The sequence below is a fragment of the Armigeres subalbatus genome, chromosome 3, assembly GCF_024139115.2.
Source record: "Armigeres subalbatus isolate Guangzhou_Male chromosome 3, GZ_Asu_2, whole genome shotgun sequence".
Classification (NCBI taxonomy): Eukaryota; Metazoa; Arthropoda; class Insecta; order Diptera; family Culicidae; genus Armigeres; species Armigeres subalbatus.
In genome coordinates, this window is record NC_085141.1 from 124649407 (window position 1) to 124656161 (window position 6755).

The 6755-nt window shown below is 37.0% G+C and overlaps 1 pseudogene; it reads right to left on the reverse strand.

Annotated features, from left to right (window-relative positions):
* Positions 1–5808: 5808 nt before the first annotated feature.
* The window catches only part of LOC134221964 (pyridoxine/pyridoxamine 5'-phosphate oxidase-like), a 2088-nt pseudogene continuing 1141 nt past the window's right edge, over positions 5809–6755 (reverse strand).

The window sequence follows — 6755 nt, forward strand, 5'->3', positions numbered from 1 at the left end:
GCTAAAAATGAACTACTCAAAATTGAGTCGAATCCGACTCATTTTCATTAAAAACGGGACAACTCAAAATTTGAGTAAAAGATACTACTTCAATAAAATGATGATTTCGCGAAAGTTAAGCTTGGCCTTCCATCAATTTTTAATACGACAGATGCGAATCAAGTTTATCTATCTATCTAAGTGCATTTTACGACAAACAGACTCCTAGTTTAAGTACAATCATCATTTTATTGAAGTAGTATCTTTTACTCAAATTTTGAGTTGTCCCGTTTTTAATGAAAATGAGTCGGATTCGACTCAATTTTGAGTAGTTCATTTTTAGCGTGTATGTATTATTTTTTTTTTTTCAATCGTTCGTTTATTTGAAAGGCTTATTTAACGTGAAGCGTTACGGATCCGCAATCATGTTTTTGACCCTTCCTTCGGAAGTGTTTTTGACCCTTCCTTCGGAAGTGTTTATAATTTCACTTTGTATGCGTTACGCAGGTGTGTTACGTATTGATCTATCAAGAAATCTCGTGAATTATTAAATAAAATGTATGGTATTTTAAACAAATACACTTTGACATTGAAAATATAATTATAACAAATAATATGACATGGAATTATGCCTATTTTTCTGTTTTGTTTCAAAGAAACAAATGATTTTAATTTAGGAACATATAGAAGCATGTACAAGAAAATCTTCTCAGAAAAGCAAAAAACGTAAAAATTTCAAGGGATTTCAAAAATTTCTTCAGTGGAAGCTAGATAGCAAATGTGAGCATGTTTTGAGACACTAATAGATCACTTGTATGCATGTATGTGTGCGTATGTGTGCAAATTCTGAAATTAACTACCATAAAAATCTCGCTCATTTTTAAGGTATTTTACAAGTTTAGTTTTCCCAAATTAGGCATCCATAAGGCGAAATATATGTTATTATTGAACGCTATTGAGTTTCGCTCAGATCAATGACTGATTTAGTTAGTTCTGGATTAATTAATATCGAGGTCTCTGGAAATTACGAGTACAATATATTATACCACCGTTACGATAGTTACTAACCATGTCACAATAGTTATTCAATCCGACGAGCGCCTTATAGATAGGCAGCATGAAGCACAGTACGTTATCATTCGTTAAGTTGTCATTCAACCCATGACATCCGCCTTTGGGTAGGCAATTATTTTATCAGCTTCACGGTAAATCACCGTGGGAAGCTGAGTAGTTTTATCTCGGTTTAAATACTGGAGTCTGGAAAAAAATCCTTATAACTAAAGCCCCAAACGCAATACAACGGAACGGCGATGGAAACGGAAAATTTGACAGTTAGCCCATATATTTTCTGTCAACTTTGCCGTTTCCGTCGCCGTTCCGTTGTATTGCGTTTGGGGCTTAAGGAAGGGTCAAAATCTCACTAGGTGGATTAATCTGGGTTTCAATACAAGTTTTATCTTGATTCTCAAACATACTTTTAGCTTCGACAAACCGAGAGACACGTGTTTTTATTCTGCATTTTATTTGATGATTTTCGCTATTGTTTTGGTAAATTTTCCTTTCGTTTGCACTCACTAGCTCGGCAATTTTGTCTCAGCAGAAAAAAAAGTTTGTTTATAACAGCACTCAAAAAAGCAGCCGTAAACATATGTCAATTTAGTCGATATTTCAGCTTAAGCATTTTAACAAAGATTTGCACAGTCAATATCAGTTAAATAATTTAAGAGTGTTAGTCACCGGCAGTCGAAAATATAATCAATAGCATCAGGCAAAATACTTTACCAAACCACTGCAAGAATAATGGCCTATCTCAAAAAAGGTAACAGAGAGTTACTAAGTGATAAATTGAAAATTTATTGATTACCATGTTATGTTAATCGAGATGAACCAGCCTTGGGCTAAAAGTTTCGTTAATAAAGACATATTGTATCAGGAAACCGAATGAATTTCGCTTTGACTTGAATAAATATACAATTATGAGACGATTATTTTTTACCAGGACATAAACAATATTTTCAAAAATATAATTATTTTCTGATTAGTGTTAATGAGAGCGAAAATATTTAAAATCCATATAAGTAGTGCACTCAGAGCACGACGTATTCGCTCTTGTGATAAACATTGGTTGAGACATGAGACGTAAATCAATCTCTTAAGGAATACATAAGAAGTTGAAAACAGACCAGTATTCCAGTAGAAACGAGTAGTAAAAAACGACAGAAAAATTCCTCTTCAACAATGCTGAGCTTCTTGAGCCATTATCACCTATCAAAATGGTTAACATAGAAAAAAGGTAATATAGGACTTTTCAGTGTAAAAAACTCACTTCTGATCGATCGTCTGACCACGTACTTAAAAACCGATCCGAATCATACTTGGGTGCGGCTAATATAAAAATAGGAAAACCCATTACTATTTTATTTCGTTTTAAAAACTAGATATGTGAATGGAATTGGTTTAGTTCTAAATTTGTGCCGGTTAGTCCCTCAAACCTTAATAATCGAAACTCGAGATCGTGACCACCAACTCGAACTACATTCAACGATAAATAATGTGACAATATCCTGTGTCGACTACAACATGCCGCATTGAAATTTGCTGAAATTAAGTATTCGATCAACGATAAACACGTTTGCGTAACGCGACACCATTTGCAGAACACTGTTTGTCGATCAGCGTAGCGCGGCGGTATTGATAACAATTCAGTAATTTTCCTTATAATCTCCGTTTTTTTTCAACGATTTTAATTCACAGCCTCATTTTTGTTGATGCATACGATAAATTCTTAGAATGAATTGAGACTCCAAACCATATACCACAGCTAAAAACGCACTTGCATTTCAAAATGCGAAAAAGTGCAATTCAGCGATGGTGTCGCGTTACGAGTTGCAGCGCGTTATATTTATCATATTCAAAGAAAAAAAATCTCAAAATGAATGTTCCATCAGGAAGAAAATTTAGTGAGGATAATTTTACACCTGTTTATCATATGACCCCGAAACTAATTTTCGAATGCAGACCTAATTTCTCGCTGAAAGTCGGCTTCTTACGGTGTCGCTTTACGCTGGAATGTGTCATAACGAATTTGTCGACTAAGAATGGGGTTATGTAGTAAGCGTTCATAGAAATATTGTATAACCTAAAGTTTTGAAAAAACTTTGTTCAGCGGCGCAGCCAAAATTTTTGATAATATAAAGTAAGGTTTAAGTTTAAATTTGTTTCGAAATTCCGCGGAATTCCGTTAAATTTCGTTAGAAGCTAGTTTTTTCTAGCGAAATTTTTGTAATTTTACGAAACGAAACGAAATCAAGAAATCAGATTTCGCCATGCTCAAATTCCGCGAAATTCCGCGGAATTTCGTTTCGAACCACCTGAAACGAAATTTTTCGAAATACAGCATATGCTTAAGAGAAATGTTTGTAGAGATAGAAACGGTTGTGTTTATGTTCATAATAGACAGTGTTTGGATGTTTAGACAGTTCGGGATCGCTACGATAGAGTTTATTATAGCTTAGATGATTTGTACTTATGGTAAAAGGGTAATGATTGAAATCCGTTTTCTGGTGATTGTCGCTTCTTGTATGTAGATTCGTATGTAGATTGATATGATAGAGGTACGTGCAGTTTGGGATTAGTGTGATCACGTTGGCTTAAGTTTGGAAACATAAAATAGAAAAGGAGGGAACAGAAGGGGGGGGGGGACAAATACCTAACCATTTGACGCAGAAAGATTAAAATAATTAAACTGAATTAAAATAAATCAATTAAATTTTACAATTTTGGTCGAGCTTAAAGTAAAAAATGTGTTCCAAGCGTGCCCACCGAATTAAGTATCTAAGGAGTACTGATAACCTATGCTACTAATAAAGCTCGTGATTCAAAAATGGAGGATGGCATTGTTATTGCTCATCAAAATATAATATTATTCTAGATATTCTCTTAAGAATGAAAACTGAATCCTAACTTGTTATTCTTGTTATCTACGTTGTATGACACTAGGCAATACGTTTACACTGCTGGCTTAAATTTTCAACGTGACGATTAATATATAGAACTCAAGAAATCAATGTGAACTCGACTCGTGGAAAACTTATTCCAGGTTATCCGAGGCTTGTGATAGACCCTTTATCACAACGGACCTTTCCATCCACTGACTGGTAGGCTCGAGTGTCCCGTCCTCTGCTTCAGACCCATAAGGGGTCCGAAACAGTTCAGTTTCAGGGTAGTAAACTTGTGAGAGAATAGAAGATAGAGGAGGAGAATGTGGAGCGGCTTGTTGACCGCTTCCGGCTCTAGCGACTGCTATGGAACCTATTTATTAGAGAATTGTTTGTAGAGATAGAAACGGTTTTGTTTATGTACATGATAGATGTTCAGACAGTTCGGGATCGCAACGATAGAGTTTGTTATAGCTTAGAAATCTTTCAGATGATTTATACTTATGGTAGAAGGGAAATGATTGAAATCCGTTTTCTGATGATTGTCGAAAAAGCTATGTAGATTGATATGATATAGGTACGTGCAGTTTGGGATTAGTGTGATCACGTTGGTTTAAGTTTGGAAACATAAAATAGAAAAGGAGGGAACAGGAGGGGTGGGGGAACAAACACCTAACCATTTGACGTAGAAAGATTAAAATAATTAAACCGAACTAGAATTAATCAATTAAATTTTACACTTTTAATTGAACTTGAGTTAAAAATGTGTTCCAAGCGTGCCCACCGAATTAAGTAGTACTGAGTACTGATAACCTATGCTACTAAATAAAGCTCGTGATTAAAAAAATGGAGGTTGGCTCATCAAAATATAATATTATTCTAGATATTCTCTTAAGTATGAAAACTGAATCCTAACTATCCCGAAACTGCTTTCACCATGCTGCCGCCCAGAGCACAGCCGCCTCCAGAAGTATCTACCAAAATATTTGAGAACTAGAATGAATTATTAACATGTCCCGCCATTATAAAATGAATTGTTCAAGCAAAGGCGTCTTAGATGCGGGAACGACATCGCCATAAACGACACGGGACAACCATGCCCCACACGACAGTGCAACAATGCACCGAATCTGGGACCTCCTAAACTTTTCTATGCAACGCAGAGTTTTACCCTCTCTTGCGTTGTGTGATGTTGAAAATAAGCTCCTAATCATTTGATGGCAAAAATAAAAAATAAAATAAAAATAATCAAACAAAATTAAAATATTCTAGCTAAATTTTACTATTTTGGTCGAGCATGGGTCAGCCGCCTGACACCCGCGTTGAAAAATATGTTCCATGCGTGCCCCCACATAAAATAATGACGCGTGCTAATTACTAATGATACTAAAAGATTTAAATGGAATTAGGTATTGTTCCCGCTTATCATTTTAGCACCGCCAGAAGGAACTTGGCCGATACCCACTGCACTTTTCTTTCCCTTAGCACAAACAATTAACCATCATTTGTGATATTTAAACGGAATATTATTGGGAATTCTGAAAAGGCAGACAATCAATGCAGTTAGATTGCCAGGTAATACGTGCACATCGTAGCACTGGTGATGCATCACAATCGTATATATACAGGAGTATATGCACTATATGATGACATTGACCGGAAGATTAGATAAGCATTTCCCCCCATTATTTGAATGTAGTAAAGCATGTCGTACTCATAATTTGAACCAAGCAATACGATCCAGTTGATAGAGTATAAAATTTGTAGCGATTTACATCAAATAGAACCCCTGTTAGTTTCACTTCACCTCCCCGAATGAATTTGCTGTGGGCTTCAAAGCATGATCTAATAAAAGGGCGCAGGTGATAATATTAAATGAAAATACAACATATAAACTGATAAACAAACAAGGATATATTTTATATACCAAGAAAACCAATGCATTAAATGCTATAAACAACCAAGCCACCAACAACCCATCTTACGGAGCCAGCCGATCATAGAACCATCCACCCTCTCCTTGATGCAGCACCTTTCCGTCAGCCTTTTCTCCCTCCTTTAACTGTTGCCGGAATCGAATGCGGTCATGCAGTCGATTGGTTTGTCCCTGCCAGAACTCGATCGTACGCGGTCGCACCAAATATCCACCCCAGTTTGGCAACGGAACTTCACCGTCCGGTCCCAGTTGGTCCTTGATGGACTGCTCCTTCTGATCCAGATAGTCTCGGTTTGGAATCGGTTGACTTTGCGGGCTGGCCAAAGCGCCGATTTGGCTGGCACGAGGACGCTGATGAAAGTAGGCTTCCGACTCGCCACGGGAAACTTTCTCCGCCGAACCCTCGATGCGGACCGAACGTCTCAGTGGCAGCCAGTAGAATGTGAGGGCCACATTGGAGTTGGCGGCCTGGAATACAAATTTGATGTTCATCAGCGGGAATAAAATTAAATAAATGGCTTACAATTTCATCTGCTTTACGGCTTTCATAGTTGGTGAAAAAGGTGAATCCCTGATCTGTGATATCTTTGAGCAGTACGAATCGAGCAGAAGGAATCGCATCCCTATAGGAGAGAATATACAGACAAGCAATTTTACAAGTTGTTTGGATAATGTTTACCAAGATTTCCACAATAGACCTGGTTGCTGGTTTGATTGACGGATATTAACCGTAACGATCACTCATCCCTAGCACCCACAATCTTATCAGTCTTCTACCGTAAACAACTTGCTGCGAATCGACTCACTTCGTCGCTGTTGCCAGGCACATCGCGTTCGGTTCTACCAGTCTCGGTATATTTGCATGCCTCATCGAACCATTTTCGAAGCAATACGTAACTTCC